The following is a 21,793-nucleotide window of genomic DNA, read 5'->3' on the forward strand; positions in this document are numbered from 1 at the left end:
GCAGGAGACAGTTTCTTAATGGAATGTTTTAAGGGCCTGTGGTATAAACAGTAAACAAAACTGATTCACTAAATGTTAATACTGTTGACCATGATGTAAGAGTTGGGCTTTCTTTTTTTTTCATGTTCCAGAGGCAAGAGGGAAATGAATACCTTGGTAGGGAAAAAGTGATATCTTCCTTGGCATTTCAAAACCATTGCTCAATGCCTCTTGAGCAAGGGAAGCCACTGTAATGACTTTATTTTACCTACCGCAACTATGGGGCACCTCGGAGTAGTTCTCCACCATAACCCACTTTCCTCGCTCCACTCCAGCCCTGCTAAATCATCTCTGGAAACCATTAACCAAGACTCCCATTCCAATTTTCCTTTCCTCCCTCCCCTGCTGCCTCAGTCATGCTGGAATCAGGACAAAGCCAACTTGTATTACATCACAGAGCAAACTCCTTTTTCTGTAAACCATCTCCTTGGTAGTTTACCGCTACTGGAACCCAAGGCTGTCAACAGTGTGGTCTTTGTTTGGTGGGTGTTGCTTGAAAAATTAAGCCAGAAAAAAAAAATGAAGTTTCCCCTACACCTCTTTCCTCGTGTAAATACAGGCCAGTGGTTGGAGGCGCCTCTGCAGCCTGGCTCCACCCGCAGTGTAAACGAGACATTACCTTATACACAAATGAATCTATGCATTCCTCATCTAGCTGCCTCCCCGCACATTCCTCTGCTCCCTGCTCACACCCCGGCCTTCCCCTCCTCTTTCCTCTACCCCCACCCTCCCCCCCCCCTTTTTTTTTTTTCAATTTCCATTGCCTCACTGTGTTTTTGTGTAAATGATCTCACATGACTCAACAAATCCATCTGCCTGAAGCGGGCCAAGTCTGGAGCCCTCCCAGGAGGGAGGAGAAGAATTGCTTTGTGGAAAGGACCTGGAGCGCTGCCCTTTCTCTGGCTCGAATTACCCGCCTGTCAGGCCTGACGGATTTGGCTAAAAATAAAAGGAAGCGGGCCGTGAAAAGCAGATGAATGGGCTCAGCAGTTCCTTAGATAACACGGGCCTGCTGTGGCCCAAAGCGCCCCAAACAGAAACTTCAAATGTGGGGCTTGCGAAGGCCAGGGATGGGGTGTCCAGGTCAAAGTGGGGGGACAGGAATGGGGTTAGATTTTTGCCCGAGGACTTGTGTGTGTGTGTGAGAAAGAGACAGAGAGAGAGATATACTCATACAAAAAGGTCCTCAGAAAAACAGTAGAGTTTGGTGGTGTGAAGGCTTGGCTGATTAAAAAAAAAAAAGGAAAGAAAAAGAAAAAAAATATTGTTTCCACTACAAAATTACCCTTCTTCCCACCTCCCAACACCAGACATTTTAAGCCTCCCTATGATGTCACTTCTATATCCTGAGCCAGCACAGAGCTCAAAGTCTTTCTTGTGAGTGGATGCCCAGCGCCCGCCCGCAGTGGGTATTAAGCACTTAGGTTGGCAATGTAATGACACACTGTAACAATCTGTAATATGAAGCAGTCAGCAAAGCCCTGGCTCGAGGAGCTGTTTCTCCCGACCATTAACCATATGTTTGGCTCCCCAGCTAGCGGAGCAGAGCACGCTTCCAGCTCACCATCTGGTTTCTATCCACACAAGCAACTGCAAAGCACAGACCATCTCCCTCCGGAGCTGTGTTTCTTTTTCTCTCTTTTCCGTTCTGCCCTTCCCCTTTCCGCCTCCCAGCTCCTTCGGTTCCCTCGGCTAAAGAATTCTCTGCCATTCATCACGTGCAAAGAAAACTTTACCTGGCGGCAGCGGCCGAGCCATTAAGAATGCACAGCTGTATTGAAAACACGCCAGAGGACCGGTTCCCGTCCTCGTCCGCCCCACGCGGTCCCTACCCTTCCTCACTTCTATTGAGTGCTGACACTTGATCCAGGATGTTAAAAATAGGTACATTCTTGACAGATCCAGGGGTGGTTGTGGTGCCCTTCACACTCACTCCATATTCTGAGCTTTTATACACCACACACACACACACCCCCTAAGTTTGCCTCTGCATTCAATTCGCATGACATCAGTCTCACCCAGATGACACACCAGCTACAAATAACCAAGTCAAGGAAAGGACTCTGTTTCTTTCTCTGCCCTCAAGGATTCAATCCCAAGTGTGTATTTTTCTTTCTTTCTTCTTTCCCTACGGAGCCTAAACTGAAAGAGATCCCACCTCAGAAGAATAAGAGCCCACAGCCTTTTTCAACAAACTGATTATTTGCAAAACTCATGCTTATTGACATTGGCATTTCCATCGAACACAATCATAACAGGGCACAGACTATCGGAATTCAGGCACTTTTCTTGCAATGTCTCCCAAGTTATTTATCTCAGATTTTCTCCTTTACATGATTTCAGGAAGTTTATAACTTTTTTTTTTTTTTAATTTAAGAAGAGACAGTGGTAAGCAGAAATTAGATAATTTCACCCCCGTCCCCACTAGAATTATATGTGTAATACCAGCCCATTTTACTGAATTAGGAACTGAAAGTTAGTTCTTTCCCACACCTTAAAAAAATTAAAAGGCTGGTTTCTCACATACCAAGAAGAAAAGGAAGAGTATCATTAAAAAGTGATTAAGCAGAATGTCAGATTTTATCAACGTGGCAGCACTATGGAGGTTCAGGCAGGGGAACACTGTTTATTCAGGCTAACAAGGGTGTCAGGAGGCCACTACCTGAGCGGACATCTTATACCCACTGGCCTTGTCAATCCTTGTTTCATGATTTGAAATAGGCCTTTTGTTTGCTATTTCTACCAATAAGGGACATTAAAGTTCTGCTGCCCCATAGGTTTTAGAAAATGATAAAAAAGGAACTTTCAATTTCAGAAGCCTTAAGAAATTGTCCATAGAAGATGGGTTCAATTAAATGCTGTTTTCAACCCCCAAACCATAGTACACACTTAAGATGAATTACCATCATCACAAAATCACTAATAAAAAGGAAGAAAAATGATCAGTTCACAACTTCAACATTTTCATAGTTCACCTCTGCACCACAGAATCAATTTATTACAAAGTATTGGACTGGCCAAATAATTTGTTTGGGAAGTTATAGGAAAACCCAAATGAACTTTTTGGCCAAGTAAATACTTAGGATTTTCGTAACTGATGCTCCCAGCCCAATTCTACCAGGATCCCTGTTGGGGCTGGGGGAGGAGGGGGACCTAGGCATCAGAATTTCTGAAAGCTTCCCAGTTGTAGGTATTGGGCAGCCAGAGCTGAAAAGTCTTGCTCTGTGTGAACTTGCACCTCATTAAAATTAAAATGAAACCTTTGGAATGGCAATATAAATGAAATTTGGGATTAGAACAGTAGCTTTCAAACTTGCTTAGAAGTGAAATCTTCAGTCAAGCCAAATCTTATATGAAATCTCTCTAAATGAAATAGTAAGTGGTCATTTGTATGTCTATACAATATCCATGGATTTCATAAATTCAAATGTATAATTTTTTAAATCGATATACATCAACCAGTGAGAACAAAGAGGCCATTTCATTGAACACCAAAGTCTGAAACTGATCAACTGAGATGTCCAGAGCTCTCCACCTCTGCAACCAAGTGTTTGCATGGCTAATGGTTCAGATGATCAAGGCTGGATGCATGTGAAAACAGCAGTGTGTGCAGTAGGGTGAAATTAATTCATAAATTAATTTAATAAATGTCAATTAAATGTCTAGCACACACCAGGTACTGCCCTCAGGAGGTCACTGGAGGAATAAATTGCAGTCTTCTCCCTGAAGAAGCCTAGTTAAGGAGACACCTAATGGCACCACAGCAAGACCATCACAGTAATGGAGGTACCAAAGCTTGCTATGGGGAAACGTGGCTAATTCCGTCTAGGGAGACAGGGCATAACCTCAGCAGCATGGGACAATTAAGTCCTAAGAATCTGAGTAGGAATTTCACAGCTAACAAAGAAAGAGAAGGACAGCTCAGAATGAAGGAACGGAATGTGGAAAAAAAAAATACCAAAAAACCAACAACCACCACCCATAATTATAAATAGGTTTGGTGAGTTCTGGGGGTTGTGAGAAATTCTGAGGAGGGGAAGAAGGACTGGGATTTGAGACTGAAAAGGGAACTGAGGCTAAGTTATTAGAAACTTCAAATGTCATGATACAGTTGAGACCAGCACTGAGCAACAGAAACCTAAGGTGAACCACTCATGTAACTTCAAATTTTCTAGTAGTCATGTTTAAAAAGTAAAAAGAAACAGAAGGAATTAATTTTAATGATATGTTATTTAACCCAATAGATCTAAAATATTACCATTTTGACATGTATTCAATATAAAAATTATTGAGATATATTACATTTTTATACTCTTATTTTTAGTTTTTAAATTTTCTATTAGAGTTGATCTACAATGTTGTGTTAATTTTGCTGCACAGTGAAGTGATTCAGTTTTACATATATATTCTTTTTTTTAATATTATTTTCCATTATGGTTTATCACAGGATATCGATTATAGCTCCCAGTGCTATACAGTAGGACCTTTTTGCTTATCTACTAACCCCACACTCCCAATCCATCTCTCCCCCATTCCCCCTCTTCCATGGAAACCACAAGTCTGTTCTCTATGTCTGTGAATGCTTCTGTTTTATAGATAAATTCATTTGTGTTAGACTTCAGATTCCACATATATGTGATATCATATGGTATCTATCTTTCTGACTTACTTCACTTAGTACGATTGTCTCTAGTTTCTAGTCACATACTAAGTCTTTTTAGAATAGGGCATGGTTTTATACCTGTGACACATCCCAACTTAGACTGGCCACATTTTAAGAGCTTAAGTGCCATGTGCAGCCAGTGGACACTGCCCTGAACAGCTCGGGCTTCCATCTGACCATGCAGGCAGTGAAGGCCAATGGATCTGCTGGGGTATGAAGGCCAATGGACTTGCTGGGATATGTCTTACAAGGAGATAAGTGCAGCGACAATGTGGAGAAGCAGAGGGAAGACTGGGTCTTGGAGAGGCTGGGAGGCTACTTCCAGAGTCCAGGCCAGGGAGAGGAGAAGGATGACACTGGGAACTAGGACAGTCGACCTGGCATGGCAGTGGGATGGCATGGAAGGGTCCGAGTCAAAACACTTTCTAGACAGAATTAAGAAAAATTATATAACTGGCCACTTACCCCCCAGAAATCTACACTAGATTTCCCTAGCCCTGCCTGGCATGTAACTGACCACACTGTATTTATCTAACAGGAAGAATTCACTTGTTCAATTTATGACCTCGCTGGAATCTGAAAAACATGGGTACAGACATGGTATAGACTTATCGACAACTCCTTTATAACAGATTCAAATATAAGCCAAGATAGCAGAAAACACTCAATTTCAAGGTTAATTTGACAGTCTGATACAACACGTCGACGGTCTCAACGTGTTAAAATTTGGCATGCAAGTAATACATTTAAGTGTGCATGTTTTTAAATTATGGTTGTAAAAAATGCTCAAAATATATTAAAAATAAAATGCAAACGAAATAAATGCTTGCACACCCCCTTAAGTATCTCCAGGGAACTTCTTCAGACCAGAGTTTGAAGACTGTTAGTTCGGGGCCTTCAAGATCAAAAAGTAAATCTAAGAGCAATACTCTGCCCCTACTCCGTAAGGATCATCAGATCATTCCCATACTGCAGCTGGGAGGGGATACCATTCCTCATTATTCTAAAAAAAAGTAGGGAAGCTGAAAAACCAAACTGCAGAAAATGCATTAAGATTCTCCAGTAAATTAGAATTTAAAAGGCTATGACTCAAATCTGAGACACATCACTTATCAACATTGTTCATTCACTAATTCACCCAGCAGTATTTACTGAGCACCCACCATATGTCAGGCACTGTCCTGAGACTTGGGATACATCCATTAAAAAAACAGACAAAATCCCCTACCTTCATGGAATTTAGAGTCTACTGGTAAACACAAACAAGAAATGTAATAAACGACTTTTGTTATAAGGTGGTGCATGTATACTAAATCGCTTCAGTCATGTTGGACTCTGTGATCCCGTGGACTGTAGTCTGCCAGGCTCCTCCATCCACAGGATTCTCCAGGCAAGAATATAAGGTGGTAGGAGCAATAAAAAATTGACTGGGGTCAGAGGAATTGGAAATGGGATGGAAGAGGAAGGCTGCAATTCTAAATAGATGCTCAGGGTGATGAGAAGATGAAAATGGATCAAGAGCTCACATAAATCACAGGCAGGACATCAGCAGTGTGTTTGTGTGTGTGTTGGGGGTGAGAGTGTATGAGTGTGCATTACAAGAACAAAAGTTTGCTTTTATCTGAACACGAAATGAAGTTTGGATAAGGCCTTCATTCACTTGATTTGCCATCTAGAACTTCCCTTAGCCTCCCATTTCTCTCAATCAGCACGGTGAAAAAACATAGTTTGTGGAAAATATTTTAAAACTACAGCACCTTCTATGAAGCAAAAGGCCCTCCCTAGACGCCTGCTAAGCAGAAAGTGTCTGCCATTGTCAGGAATACACTCTACATACCCTCTAGTCTGCATGATCCCCTAGCCACGTCCCACCCACACACAGACCCCAGCCGACCAGCTCAGCAAATGTGCACCAGCTCACACTCTGTAAAACAATGGGGTCTTTCAGGCCTTACAATCTTGTGAAGAAACAGGCTGAAACGTCATGGGAAAAATTAGGAAATATAGGAGGAAAACAGCTCACAAAGTGAGGGGTGGAACCACGGCTCACAAGTTCTAAGTCCTGAACAAAGAGAAACAACCGTGACAGCCCCCGCCTGTGCTGACCCTTCCTTTTCAAAAGAGAGGCATCCCTAAGTCCCCTTTCTCTTCTCGGGGATTACGGCAACAAGACGTAGACAAGACATCAGAATGAGGAATTTTTCAACCTCAAGAAGCAGAGTTAATTTCAAAAGCTTTACCCTCAAGAAAACCAATCCAAATGACCAGTCTTGTTCAGTGATCCATAGCACCAATGTGATTACAGTCCAACTGGACTTCAACCACCACACAAAGGAAAACAGAAACTCCTTCCACTATACCATATATTTTTTAGCTCTTCCAAAGTATTCTTCCAATGAAATCTCATATGACTAGCCCCAACTTGGCAAGCCTTTCTCATCACCTACCACACCCAGTTTACACCTTTCCCAACTGCCTTCCCAGCCTTTGCCAAAATCTGTTCCACTTGCAAATTACCTGTCTCCTATGTGTGTGTTAGTTGCTCAGTCATGTTCCACTGTTTTGCGACCCCATGGACTGTAGCCTGGTAGGCTCCTCTGTCCATGGGGTTCTCCAGGCAAGAATGCTGGAGTGGGGAGCCATTCCCTTCTCTAGGGGATTCCTGACCCTGGGATCGAACCCAGGTCTCCTGCATTGCAGGCAGATTCTTTACCGTCTGAGCTACTAGGGAAGCCCTTCCTGTTTCCTCTTACCCACCAAACAACACCTCTATTGCCTTAAAAAAAATCTCAGTTTGAGACCCAGCACCTACTGCAAAATGGATTTCCAGATTAATCAAGTACATTTGCAAACCTGTGAACAAATGCACCTTTCTGATTTAATACTTCTTTATTTAATCCAACTGTATTTTCCAATGGATAAGTTAAATCAAACTTTTCTAAACTCCCTAAGGAGAAAATTTGCACCATATTTCTGTCTGTAGGATTTTATCAACTGTTAAGCACTGTAGGCATGTCAATTGTCTCCCATGATGGTCAAACTGTTTTGAGGAAAGACTCAGAAGTGGTTTATTATTATAAAGTACTGTGTAGAAAAGGTGTTTATTTTACTCTTGGAAGAAAAAAGCAATGTATATGAAAATCATAAAAATGTTTTAAAATGTAAATTTCAAAAGGAATTATATCTCATAAATAAAGGAGTCCAGGGATTTCCCTGGTGGTCCAATGGCTAAAACTCCATGCTCCCAATGGAGCCCAGCTTCCAGCCCTGGTCAGGAAACTAGATCTGGAGTGCCACAACTAAGACCCAGCACAGCCAACTAAGTAAATAAATATTTTTTTAAAGAAAGAAAAAAAGAAAATAAGAGAGTCCAGTGAGGCTGAGAACCTTACAAAGATACCTCACAGACATGTCACCAGTATTACTCCAAGAGCCTAAGCGTATAAGAACCACCTCTGGAGAGAAACCATCATTTGACAGTGAGGCAGAATTTGGAGTCAGCTAGTGAACTGAGCAGAATTAAATGTAAATTAATGTAGGCTAAAAAGTAAAGGAGACATTGTCAGAGGTAAAAAGTAAGCTCACCAAGGGAGGCCACAGAGGTGATTCTATAGTCTACACCCTTGTGAACTTACAGACCAAGTTCTTAAACCACTGGTTCCAACTGCTGCACATTAGAATCACTTTGGAGAGCTTTTTAAAACCTCACTGCTCAGGTCACATTCCATGCTAATAAAATCAGAATGTCTGGGCTAAGAGCTGGGCATCCATGGTGTTTGAAGATCCCAGGTCATTCCAATGTGCGTCAAGGTTTTGGATCCACAGTCCCAGTCTCTCCTGGCAGAGCACAACTGACATTAAAGAAGGCAATGGCTACCGTCCAAAGTTGGGGCTTCCCAGGTGGCGCTAGTGGTAAAGAATCCATCTGCCAATGCAGGAGACTCAGGAAATGTGAGTTTGATCTCTGGATAGGGAAGATCCCCTGGAGGAGGAAATGGCAACCCACTCCAGTATTCTTGCCTGGAAAATCCATGGACAGAGGAGCCTGGTTGGCTCCAGTCCATGGGGTTACAAAGAGATGGACATGACTGAGCATGAGCAAAAATTACAAACAGCCAAGGGTAGCTGCCTCTGTTAAGTGGGAAATCAGTCCCTTGTTTCATCTTCTTTGATTTTCATATTGTGGTCCATGACATAGGTTTTTTTTGGTTTGTTTGTTTGTTTTTTGGCCACGCTGCACAGTTTGAGGGATCTTAGCTCCCGGATCAGGTATCGAACAACCCATACTGCCCGTAGTGAAAGGGTAGGGTGCTAACCACTGGGCAACCAGGAAGAGTCCCAGTCACATTAAGAGTCCCTCAGTGAACCTGAGGCTTTGAGATTTAGACTAGGAAACGGAAACTAGGCATGATGGTAGATACCAGGCCCTGAGAGCAACAGTAATAATTGGAATGTTGCTCATTGCATGATCAAGGGACCTGGCTTCAGAGTTAGCAGCCTGGATGCAAGGCCTCGGCCCAATCACCAGTTAGATGTGGGGCTGCCCACAATTACCCAGTCAAAGGACCCAAGTGGTCCACCTGGGGCAGGGGTTCTTAGCCTGAGGTGCTTATCAGCTTACCCACATGTAGGCTGCAACCCCAGATCCTGAGAGGTCTGGAATGGGGTCCAGGGATCCATAGAATTTTTTTTTTTAAGATTTTTTTTTTATGTGACCCATTTTAAAATCTTTATTGAATTTGTTACAATATTGTTTCTGTTCTATATTTTGGCTTTTTGGCCATGAGGCATGTGGATCTCAACTCCCCGACCAGGGGTTGAACCTGCATCTCCTGCATTGGAAGGCGAAGTCTTAACCACTAGACCACCAGGGAAGTCCCGGGGATCCACAAATTTTAAGAGCTTTCCAGGTGACTGTTGTGTCATATGGATGTGGAGAACCACAGCAGAGTGATTATGAGAAAGGACTCTGAGGCCGTACCACATGGGTTCAAATCCCTGCTCCACCTGTTACTGGTTTGGGTTCCATTTCATTAACTGTAAAAACGAAGCTAATGGATGACACCACTTCTGTCAAGAAGCTTAACTGATTGACCTTACTGGATTATTGTTAAGGATCTGTCGTGATACCTGGTAAACAGCAAATGCTCAATTTTACATTATCACATACATACACGTATGTTTATTTGTCACAGGATTAAATGGCATATGAATATAAGGTGCTTAGCATTGTCTCCACTTAGAAGTGCTCAGTAAATTTTAGCTAGGCTGATGCTGACAATAGCGATGGTTGGAAAAACTTACTGGAACTGACTATCTTCTGTTTGGGATTTCATCTTCTCCTCGTGGCATGGCAACCTTTGCTTCAGAAATAAAACCTAAAGTATCTGAGGGTGGGGAGGAACCTTTCTGCTCTCTCTTCATTATCTGGAGGCTCACTAACCAGGGAAGGTACTTCTGTTGCAAAGACATGATAGGAATGTGGGTTTAATGGCAAAGAAGAAAAATGTGGCGAATGACTCCTCCCCAAGTGATGATGAGCAGCAGAACTCAACAGCCGGAGGAAACGCCAGCGCCTCATTTCCTAGGGGGAGCCCAGAGTGGAAACAAGTTGTGTCCAAGGTCACAACTTTATGGCAGAACCAGGATCTGACTTCAGCACAGAGCCCTTCAGTTTCCAGGTGGCTGCCATGGAGCATCCTTGGTGACAAGCATGTCTGGGAGGCCGCCTGTCAGAGGGGAGACGTGGTACCTGAGGCCAAGGCCAACGTGAGGGGTGAGGAATGTGGTGCCCTGTTTCCCCACCACTTCCTTCCTCACTCTGACCAATTCCCTTCCCTGATTCAAATTCCACACCCTACAGGCCATTTCCGGCTGAGATGGAGGATATGGAACACTAGAAAGCAGCTGTGCTTTGCTCCGCGGCCAAATTGTTTTCTCGGGGATGTTCGGTTCCAATTTTATAACCTAAGACAATTAAAAAAAAGTTTTAATTTCCCAATGTTTCAATGGCACAGAACTGTTCAGTGGTACACATATATTAAGGAATACTTGCATAGTTTTTATCCACTGAGCAAGGACAGGAAATCCTGTCTTCCAGCTGCTGAGTCTCAGACCACTCCATCTGAATATTCTTGCTGACAAATGTGACCTTGTCTCAGTTCTGCAGAATTTAAATATTCCCTCAAAGTCATTTCTGCTTGATCTTAGCAATGTGACCAAATCGCAAATTCAAATACCACTTATTAAAAGTACAACATTCACGTCCAGTAACCAGTCCCTCCTCCAATTCCAATCCAGTGACCCTGGGCTGGAACCTAATCTAAAAGATTACAAAGCAACATCCTGATGAGTTGTCATGGCAACCCCTAGATGTCAGATACCCCATGTCCCAGGGCTGTAAATTCTCATTTTTAGTCTACTCATATCCTACTACTTCATGTATAACAACCAACTACAATGCAATTTGATATGTCAGCTGCTAAACATAATAAGAGATGCCACTTACTATTATAGCCAATAATAAAAGATTTCTAGTTTCTTCTGTTTTCAAAGATACTGCAAATCACTATGTATTCTAAGTCCATTGGACTGGTCCTCAAAGAGAGGCTATTTAGCCAGAATTCCTCCATTTTTACTTAATTAGTCAATATTTAAGAGTGCCTTGGAGATGAAAAGAACTCTGGTGAAAGCTTGGCATTATTATTTTCTGAACAGAAGGAAATGCACTGATCTTCAAACTTTCAATAGACACAGTATATTTGATCCAAAAGAGAAAACCCACACACACACACACACACAAACCCTGACAGTGATCCAAGCCTTTCAAGGGCAGAAAGCTACAACAAGGGTGCCTTGCAAGACCTTCAATTCTTTACAACTAAGGAGGAGAGAGATTCGTATTATTGAAATCTAGATAATGTAACATCTTGTTTTAATCGGCAGTTTTGTTATGGGTTGAACTGTTGAAATCCTAAGCCCCAGTAAGTCAGAATGTGACTGTATTTGAAGACAGAGCCTTTAAAGAGGTATTTAAGGTTAAATGAGGTCACCGGGGTGGGTCCTAATTCAATCTGACTGGTGTTCTTATAAGAAAAGGAGATTAGGACACAGACACAGGTAGAGGGAAGACCATGTGATCTTCGGCCATCTACAAGCCAAGGAGAGAGGCCCTGAGAAGAAATCCACTCTGCTGACATTTTGATCTAGGACTTCCAGCCTAGACATAGAAAGAGAAATTTCTGGTGTTTTAGCTGCACAGCCTGTGGTGCTTTGTTATGGCAGCCCCAGCAGATGAACACAAGTTTCCACCTTTTCTGCTCTATGTCAGTTCTCCAAGAGTAGCTTTATCTCAGGCACAATGGGGTCAAACTTTCCCCTGAAGGTCTGTCTTCACCTGGGGCCCAGATGGGGTTCGCTGAGTTCACACACTGGCAGACTGAGTTCTAAGACAGTCAGGAAAGATCTCTCTTGAAATTCCCATTAGCTAAAAAAGCATTAAAACCTCCTCTGTAAGTAGCCAAGCTGACTGCTTAGAGCTGTTTGCTTGTTTTTATTTTCTTTGCTTATCACTGAGCATTCTGCTGATGAGAAAAGAAATGTCCAGGAGAGGAACAACAGGCCCAGAGGGAAAGTGACAGAAAAGCATAGATGATACACAAACAGATTATCAGTCTTGAAGTAATCCAGAAGTAGACATAAGATACATCACACTGCATGGGCGTTTAATCCTAAAAATAAATAGAATGCAGAGAGGTATATAGGTGTCTGCCTGCCAACAACTTTGAACCAACACTAACCACTACCTGTGTGGAGGTGCAAATTCTTTTTCTGTTAAAATTCTGTAAGACCTTTTCTCCTTTTGGGTTTTGAAAGTCCATTTCTACTTCATGTCTCTTTCTATTTTCATAACAGCTGCCAGAAAGTTCAAAACCACACTTTCAGCATGTCTCTAGCAAATCCATAAATGATCTTCTGATTTTTTTATTATTATTAACTCCTAGGCTCATTTTCCAGCTTTTTGTCATTGGCTCTAATGGGGTGTATTTTGGAGACAAATCTAAGTCGCTTCAGTCATGACCGACTCTTTGCGACCCTACGGACTGTAGCCCATCAGGCTCCTCTGTCCATAGAAATTTTCTGGGCAAGAATACTGGAGTGAGGTACCATGCCCTCCTCCAGGGGATCTTCCTGACCCAGAGATCAAACTCATCTCTTATGTCTCCTGCATTGGCAGGCAGGTTCTTCACCACTAGCGATATCTCGGAAGCCCCAGATGATACCTTTTTATAATAATATGGGGTATTATTAACGAGACAACCTTCATTAAGCCTCAAATATTTACAGGTGCTTCTCTTCCAGAGCCTCTTATGGATCTGTGAGATGGGAGATTTCATGCTCAAACAAAAATCTGCTTCCGTTCACAGAGAAGCTAAACAACATCAATTTCTCATACTTATTTTAATCACAATATGAATTTGTAAGGTAAAACAGAGAAGAGAGCTATGCTAGGAAGCTAGGACCATGATGAAGTGAGAAGCCAGCATTTTGTATTCAGTTGCTTGCACTCAGGATGTTGGCCGGCACCCAGAAGACACATAAATTCCTTGAGGTAAAGGATTTACTGGACTACTGGACCTCTCCTTTCTTCCATGTGGGTGTCACCATGGCAGATGCACAGTGAAGCTGGTCCTTGGGAACAGTCTTCAGCCTGCTTGCACGGACCTTGTCTGCTTGCGTCTGCCACTGCACACAGGCCTCCAGGCCAGCTCCACTTCCAGTAATACCTACTCAGCTATTTACAGTGCTGCCTTGGCATTACATAGGTCTGGGTTTGTATTTACTGCCTGTGTGATCTCAGACAAAATATTAAACACTCTGAGTCTCAGGTGCCTCATCTGAAAATTGGGATAGTATAGAAAGTCCCTACTGGGGTTTATGTGAGGATTAAATCAAATTACACACATAGCTCCTAAGTAACATGTCTGGCACACTTGAAAACATTAACTATTATCATCCTTTTTAAATTAATTTTTATTAAAGTATAATTGATTTACAATGTTCTATTACTACTGTACAGCAAAGTGAATCAGCTATACATAGACATACATCCACTCTTTTTTAGATTCTCTACCCATATAGAATCATTGCTGCTGCTGCTATTGCTTAGTCGCTAAGCTGTGTCTGACTCTTTGTGACCCCATGGACTGTAGACCACCAGGTTCCTCTGTCCATGGAATTCCCCAGGCAAGAATACTGGTGTGGGTTGCCATTTCCTTCTCCAGGGGATCTTTCCGACCTGGGGATTGAACCCGAGTTTCCTTCATTGGCAAGTGATTCTTTACTGCTCAGCCATAGGGAAGTCCATATAGGTCATTCAGTTCAGTTCAGTCGCTCAGTCGTGTCTGACTCTTTGCGACCCCATGAATCGCAGCACGCCAGGCCTCTCTGTCCATCACAAACTCCCGGAGTTCACTCAGACTCATGTCCATCGAGTCAGTGATGCCATCCAGCCATCTCATCCTCTGTCGTCCCCTTCTCCTCCTGCCCCCAATCCCTCCCAGCATCAGAGTCTTTTCCAATGAGTCAACTCTTTGCATGAGGTGGCCAAAGTATTGGAGTTTCAGCTTTAGCATTATTCTTCCAAAGAAATCCCAGGACTGATCTCCTTTAGAATGGACTGGTTGGATCTCCTTGCAGTCCAAGAGACTCTCAAGAATCTTCTCCAACACCACAGTTCAAAAGCAACAATTCTTCGGCACTCAGCCTTCTTCACAGTCCAACTCTCACATCCATACATGACCACTGGAAAAACCATAGCCTTGACTAGACGCACCTTAGTTGGCAAAGTAATGTCTCTGCTTTTGAATACGCTATCTGGGTTGGTCATAACTTTTCTTTAAATAAAGTTCTCTGCACCATACCATAGGTTCTTATTAGTTATCTATTTTACATATAGTACTGTTTATCTATTATCATCATTTTTTAAAGAATGATTGTTATTCAGTGTAACCTCATGATCTTTATGGGCTTCCCTGATGGCTCAGATGGTAAAGAATGCACCTGCAATGCAGGAGACCTGTGTTCGATCCCTGGGTTGGGAAGATCCCCTGGAGAAGGGAATGGCAAAACACTCCAATATTCTTGCTTGGAGAATCTGCATGGACAGAGGAGCCTGGTGGGTTATAGTCCATGGGGTCACAAGGAGTTGGACATGACTGAGTAACTAAGAATAGTACAACACACAATCTTTACTTTCTTGATGTATAGTCTATGTATTGTGCCCATCTTTGCATGAAATGTTCCCTTGGCATCTCTAATTTCTAGGGAACATTTCATGCAAAGATAGGCACAATAAAGGACAGAAATGGTATGGACCTAACAGAAGCAGAAGATTATTAAGAAGAGGTGGCAAGAATACACATAAAAACTATACAAAAAAGATCATGATCCCAGATAACTGCAGTGGTGTGATCACTTACCTAGAGCCAGACATCCTGGAATGCAAAGTCAAGTGAGCCTTAGGAAGCATCACTATGAACAAAGCTAATGGAGGTGATGGAATTCCAGTTGAGCTATTTCAAATCCTAAGAGATGATGCTATTAAAGTGATGCACTCAATATGCCAGCAAATTTGGAAAACTCAGCAGTGGCCACAGGATTGGAAAAGCTAAGTTTTCATTCCAATCCCAAAGAAAGGCAATGCCAAAGAATGCTCAAACTACAACACAACTGCACTCATCTCAGTTTAGTTCAGTCACTCAGTCGTCTCCAACTCTTTGAGACCCTATGGACTGCAGCATGCCAGGCTTCCTGGTCCATCACCAACTCCCGGAGCTTGCTCAAACTCATGTCCATTGAGTCAGTGATGCCATCCAACCATCTCATTCTCTGTCTTCCCACTCTTCTCCCGCCTTCCATCTTTCCTAGCATCAGGGTCTTTTCCAATGAGTTCTTCACATCAGGTGGCCAAAGTACTGGAGTTTCAGCTTCAGCATCATTCCCTCCAAAGAAATCCCAGGGCTGATCTCCTTCAGAATAGACTGGTTGGATCTCCTTGAAGTCCAAGGGACTCTCAAGAGTCTTCTCCAACACCACAGTTCAAAAGCCTCAATTCTTTGGCACTCAGCTTTCTTTATAGTCCAACTCTCACATCCATACACGACTACTGGAAAAACCATAGCTTCAATGAGACATAACTGTAGCTTTGACTAAACCATAACTTTTGACTGGCACTCATCTCACACACTAGCAAAGTAATGCTCAAAATTCTCCAAGCCAGGCTTCAACAGTACAGGAACCGTAACTTCCAGATGTTTAAGTTGGATTTAGAAAAGGCAGAGGAACCAGACTTCAATTTGCCAACATCCATTAGATCATTGTAAAAGTAAGAGAGTTCTAGAAAAACATCTGCTTCTGCTTTACTATGCCAAAGCCTTTGACTGTGTGGATCACAAAAAACTCTGGAAAATTCTTAAAGAGATGGGAATACCAGACCACCTGACCTGCCTCCTGAGAAACCTGTATGCAGGTCAAGAAGCAACAGTTAGAACTGGACATGACACAACAGACTGGTGCCAAATAGGAAAAGGAGTACGTCAAGGCTATATATAGTCACCCTGCTTATTTAACTTATATGCAGAGTACATCATGTGAAATGCCCGGCTGGATGAAGCACAAGCTGGAATCAAGATTGCCGGGAGAAATATCAGTAACCTCAGATACACAGATGACACCACCCTTATGGCAGAAAGCGAAGAAGAACTAAAGAGCCTCTTGATGAAAGTGAAAGAGAAGAGTGAAAAAGTTAGCTTAAAGTTGGCTTCAACATTCAGAAAGCTAAGGTCATGGCATCCAGTCCCATCACTTCATGGCAAATAGATGGGGAAAAACTGGAAACAGTGAGAGACTTTATTTATTTATTATTTTGGCTCCAAAATCCCTGCAGATGGTGACTCTAGCCATAAAATTATAAGACACTTGCTCCTTGGAAGTAAAGTTATGACCAACTTAGACAGCATATTAAAAAGCAGAGACATTATTTTGCCAACAAAGGTCCATCTAGTCAAAGCTATGGTTTTTCCAGTAGTCATGTATGGATGTGAGAGTTGGACTATAAAGAAAGCTGAGCACTGAAGAATTGATGCTTTTGAAGTGTGGTGTTAGAGAAGTCTTGAGAGTCCCTTGGACTGCAAGGAGATCCAACCAGTCCATCCTAAAGGAAATCAGTAATGAATATTCATTGGAAGGACTGATGCTGAAGCTGAAATTCCAATACTTTGGCCATATGATGTGAAGAACTTACTCATTGGGAAAGACCTTGATGTTGAGAAAGACTGAAGGTAGGAGGAGAAGGGGATGACAGAGGATGAGATGGTTGGATGGCATCACCAACTCAATGGACATGAGTTTGAGCAAGCTCTGGGAATTGGTGATGGACAGGGAAGCCTGGCATGCTGCAGTCCACCAGAAAGCGTCAGACATGACTGAGTGACTGAACTGAACTGACAGTCTATGTATAATATTATAAGTTACAGGTGTACGATACAGTGATCTACAATTTTTAAAGGTTATACTCCATTGGTAGTTATTATAAAATATTTGCCCTAGTCCCTGTGCTGTATATTACATTTTCGTAGCTTATTTATTTTATGCATAGTAGTTTGTACCTCTTAATCTCTTACCCCCATCTTGCCCCTCGCCTCTTCCCTCTCCCCACTTGTAACCACTAGTTTGTTCTCTTTATCAGTGAGTCTGCCTTTTTTTTTATTATATTCAGTAGTTTGTTGTTTTTCTGTAGATTCCACATATAAGAGATATCATACAGTATTTGTCTTTCTCTGACTCATTTCACTTAGCATAACGCCCTCCGAGCCCATCACCTCATGTTCTTGAAATTTCCCAAGTCCCTGAACAGGCTCTCTCCCAGGATTATTTCATTTCTGTGTGATGAGAGGGAGAACCAGCCCCCAGTCCTGTGGAACAGTCAGGAGGCACCACACCCAAGTCAAAAGAGTGAGGTCTGGTTTGGAATTATATCTCACTTCACGGGTTGCATTTACATGTTCAGAGGGTGAGTGTTTAGAGAACCAGATTGAGCATGAACTTGTGAGTCTGAAGAGCCAGTCTTCTTGGGGGTTTGCTGGCAGAGCAGCAGAGTGAGAACATTCCCCCAGCTCCTTATCACCGCCTTCATCAGAGACGCCGCTGCCCACGGCAGGGTCTTCTGGGCTGTGCGGATCAGGGAGCAGGCGAGGTAGTTACATTTCCTGGAAATACAGGCAGCAGTTTCCTGTGGCTTCCTCTGTTTTTGATGTAGAGCTGAGCACACGTAAAACACTAAACACATCAAGGATCAGAGCGTCAGTCAGAGGTGGTGCAAACACTGAAAAATACTGTCATTTCCTCATAAACACACTGAGAAGTGCAAAGTACAGTACATCTTCCAAAGATGTCCCTGGTAAGAATCTCTACAGTAGGGCTGCAAGGCGACAGGAAGGTCACAAGCTACCCTTCCACGCCTGTACTTTTATATCTATGACCTGCTGCTTGAGTTGATGAACATTCTCATGAACCGAGACCCAAGTGAGCAAGAACCAAATTTCCATGAAGGCCAATGTTTTGCATAAACCTTCGCCTGAAAAAGCTCTGGTCTGGTCACAGGGCTTCAGTAAAGATTTCTCTAGAAGTTGAGGCCTGGTCAGAAAAAAATTCACTCTCTGAAGTGGAAAGTAGTAAAATGATTAGATGAACTTAACTGTTCACATAACTATCCTAAAAGCCAGTTCAGGATTCAATAAAGCAATGCACACTGCATTTGGGAAATAGCCAGGCTCACAGGAGGTGACCACTATGCGTCCTTAAAGCTAAAATGAACCGGAGAAAAAGGTATCTTGGCCAAGATTTGCAGCAACATAGAGGGACCTAGAGACTATCACACTGAGTGAAATAAGTCAGCCGGAGAAGGAGAAATGCTCCTTACATGTGGAATCTAAAACGAAATGGTATAGATGAACTTAATCACAAAACAGAAAGAGACTCACAGACTTAGAGAACAAACTTATGGTTGCCAGGGCGGATGGGATAGTTAGGGAGGTTGGGATGGACAGGTACACACTGCTTTATTTAAAATGGATAATCAACAAGGACCTACTGTACAGCACAGGGAATTCTGCTCAATGTTATGTGGCAGCCAGGATGGAAGGGGAGTTTGGGGGAGAATATACATGATTATGTATGGCTGAGTCCCTTCACTATTCACCTGAAATTCTCACAACATTGTTAATCAGCTATACCCCAATACAGAATAAAATGTTTGTTTGTTTGTTTGTTTTAAAGCTATCTTGACCAAGGCTACGAGAACTTGCTGAAGATGGAGGGTGGAAGAACAATGGGCAAATGCACAGATTCATACAATTTAGAGCAACACAGAATGGTTGGTCCTGGAGGCAGGGGGCCTACTTTCCGAATTTCACCTTTGCCGTTCCCCAGCTTAGTGACCCTGGCCAAGCTACTTCACCTCTCTCAGCTTCCAATTCCTCGTGTGATTTTTCTGTTTGTCCATCACTGGCTCCTCTTCCTTTGTGAAGAACTGCCCTTCCACACCCACTGGAAGACCTAACATCACAGCCAGTCACACGACACAAAGACAGCTTAGTTCCAAGACACAGTTAAAGCTTTTTCACTCAAGTTAGTCTGCAGCTCACAACCAGAAACACCTTGGTTATACAGCTCATTTGCAAGAGTTGCTATGAGAATTAAATGAAGTATGTAAAGCAGACACAAGAAAGACTGGCTGCATCCTTACAAAGGTTGGTCAGCATAGGGGCTGGAGTCTTAACCATATGGGTTCAAATCCCAGCTCGCTTCACAAGGTCTGTTTAGATAAATCACTTGACATCTTTGTCTCAGTGTCCCAGTCTGTAAAAATGGAGCTAACAATAGTAACTGCATCATAAGGTTTTAAGGATTGAGTCAACTTAGATAAAGCCTTTAGAACAGTGCCTGACACGCAGCAGTAAATATTCCATAAATATTGTTTTGTGGCTAAGTGGTATCCAACTCAGAATTCTGTAACCCCATGGACTGTAGCCCGCCAGGGTCCTCTTTCCATGGTATTTCCCAGGCAAGAATACTAGAGTGGGTTGCCATTTCCTTTTCCAGGGCTTCCCAACCCAGGGATTGAACCCAAGTCTCTTACATTGGCAGGTGGTTTCTTTCACCACTGAGCCACCAGGGAAGCCCTCCATAAATATTAGCTATCAGGATTAAAAAGAGTGACTCTGACAGCTATTAAAAACTGTATAAAAGTCACTGATCTAGACTTACTTATCTTTAATAAGAAAAGAATCATTCTTCCAGATAATCCAGCTTGATGGAAAATCCCTTAAGGACAATTAGAGAGAGCTCAGTTCCTCATATTAGAACTTAGCCAGCTCTAACATTTGGTCCCCTGAGTGAACTTACTGACCAAGAGGATATGGCCTGAGCAAATGACCCCCATCAGTTGTACTGCCTGATGGCCCTCTTTCTCACTGTCAAGACATCTCAGTTACGAATTCATCTGTCATCAATTTAATTATGAGTCAATTCTTGCATATCACACCTCTCTAAAACCAATAAAAACTGATTTTGGTCCTTTATCCCACAGGACTATGTCCTTAGGGTAATCACCCTGATTAACCAGCAAGCCTCACTCTAGTTGAAATGTTTTAACTGCAACTCAAGCCTATTTTACGTACTAATTAAAAGGAACTTCTCCATTTCTGCTTTGTGTGTGATATAATCACTAATTCATTTATTTATTCATTCATAACAATAAACTTATATTGAGCCCTAACTTGTGCTGGGCTAGGTTCTGGATAAAACACAGCAAGAAACTTAAGAGACCAGAGAGGAAAGTAAGTAAATCAACCGAACACTAGAAAACAGTGCTAGGATAGAGGTGTACCAGAGGAATGAGGAGAGCTCAGGCCCACAGAGCGGGACTCAGAAGAGATCCATGCAAACCCATGCACTCAGAACAAGGTGTTTGGGATGGCAAAGGTTTGTCCAGGGCACAGCAGGGGTGAAGGAGGAAAAAGATGCTGACTGGAAAGGTATGTAGGTCTTAAGACACCCTGGAATATCAGGTCCCCTGGGAAGAAAATGTGCTCTTCTAAGTAACAGAAGTCTTTGAAAGATTTTAAGAAAGTCATGACAAGACTCAGTTCTGCTTTTAGAAAGATCACTCTGCTGGGCAAGTATGGAAGATGAATGAAGGGACCATACTGTGGAAACTGGGAGGCGTAGAGAGGTTACTCTGTTTACCTAGAAAAGAAGTGGGAAAGCTTAAAAACAGGGAGAATAAAAGATGAAGCAAAAGAGAAAGATTCTGGGATTCCAGAAAACAGGAGAACCTGGATTCTGTGAAGTTATGCTTGCTTCTTCAGCTCACTAGACACTATGGGCCTGTCACTGTTTGGTTATTTCAAGAAGGCACATGAGAAGATACTCTGCTGCTGCTGCTGCTGCTAAGCCACTTCAGTCGTGTCCAACTCTGTGTGACCCCATAGATGGCAGCCCACCAGGCTCCCCCATCCCTGGGATTCTCCAGGCAAGAACACTGGAGTGGGTTGCCATTTCCTTCTCCAATGCATGAAAGTGAAAAGTGAAAGTGAAGTTGCTCAGTTGTGTCCGACTCTTAGCGACCCCATGGACTGCAGCCTACCAGGTTCCTCCGTCCATGGGATTTTCCAGGCAAGAGTACTGGAGTAGGGTGCCACTGCCTTCTCCAGAGAAGATGCTCACCATTTCTAATTATTAGAGAAATGCAAATCAAAACTACAATGAGGCATCACCTCACACCAGTCAGGATGGTCATCATTAAAAGCTTAAAATAATAAATGCTGGAGAGGGTATGGAGAAAAGCGAACACTCCAACACTGTTGGTGGGAATGTGAATTGGTGCAGCCACTATGGAGAACAGTATAGAAGTTCCTCAAAAAACTGAAACTACAGCTATCATATGATCCAGCAATCCCACTCTTTGGCATATATCCAGAGAAAAGTCTATACATGTACCCCAATGTTCATTGCAGCACCATTTTAACA

General features: G+C 42.7%; 1 protein-coding gene across 4 annotated transcripts in view; it reads right to left on the reverse strand.

Annotated features, from left to right (window-relative positions):
* The window catches only part of BACH2 (BTB domain and CNC homolog 2), a 391,493-nt gene that overhangs the window by 307,759 nt on the left and 61,941 nt on the right, over positions 1 to 21,793 (reverse strand). The window contains exon 1 of one of the 4 annotated variants that reach the window (XM_044924296.2): positions 1,776 to 8,672. The exons of the other annotated variants lie outside the window; for them this stretch is intronic. The gene's annotated coding sequence lies outside the window, so the exon portion shown is untranslated. Of the gene's footprint in view, positions 1 to 1,775; positions 8,673 to 21,793 lie in introns of those variants that run through there. 4 annotated transcript variants of the gene reach the window in all.

This window comes from Bubalus bubalis, chromosome 10 (genome assembly GCF_019923935.1).
Source record: "Bubalus bubalis isolate 160015118507 breed Murrah chromosome 10, NDDB_SH_1, whole genome shotgun sequence".
Lineage (NCBI taxonomy): Eukaryota > Metazoa > Chordata > Mammalia > Artiodactyla > Bovidae > Bubalus > Bubalus bubalis.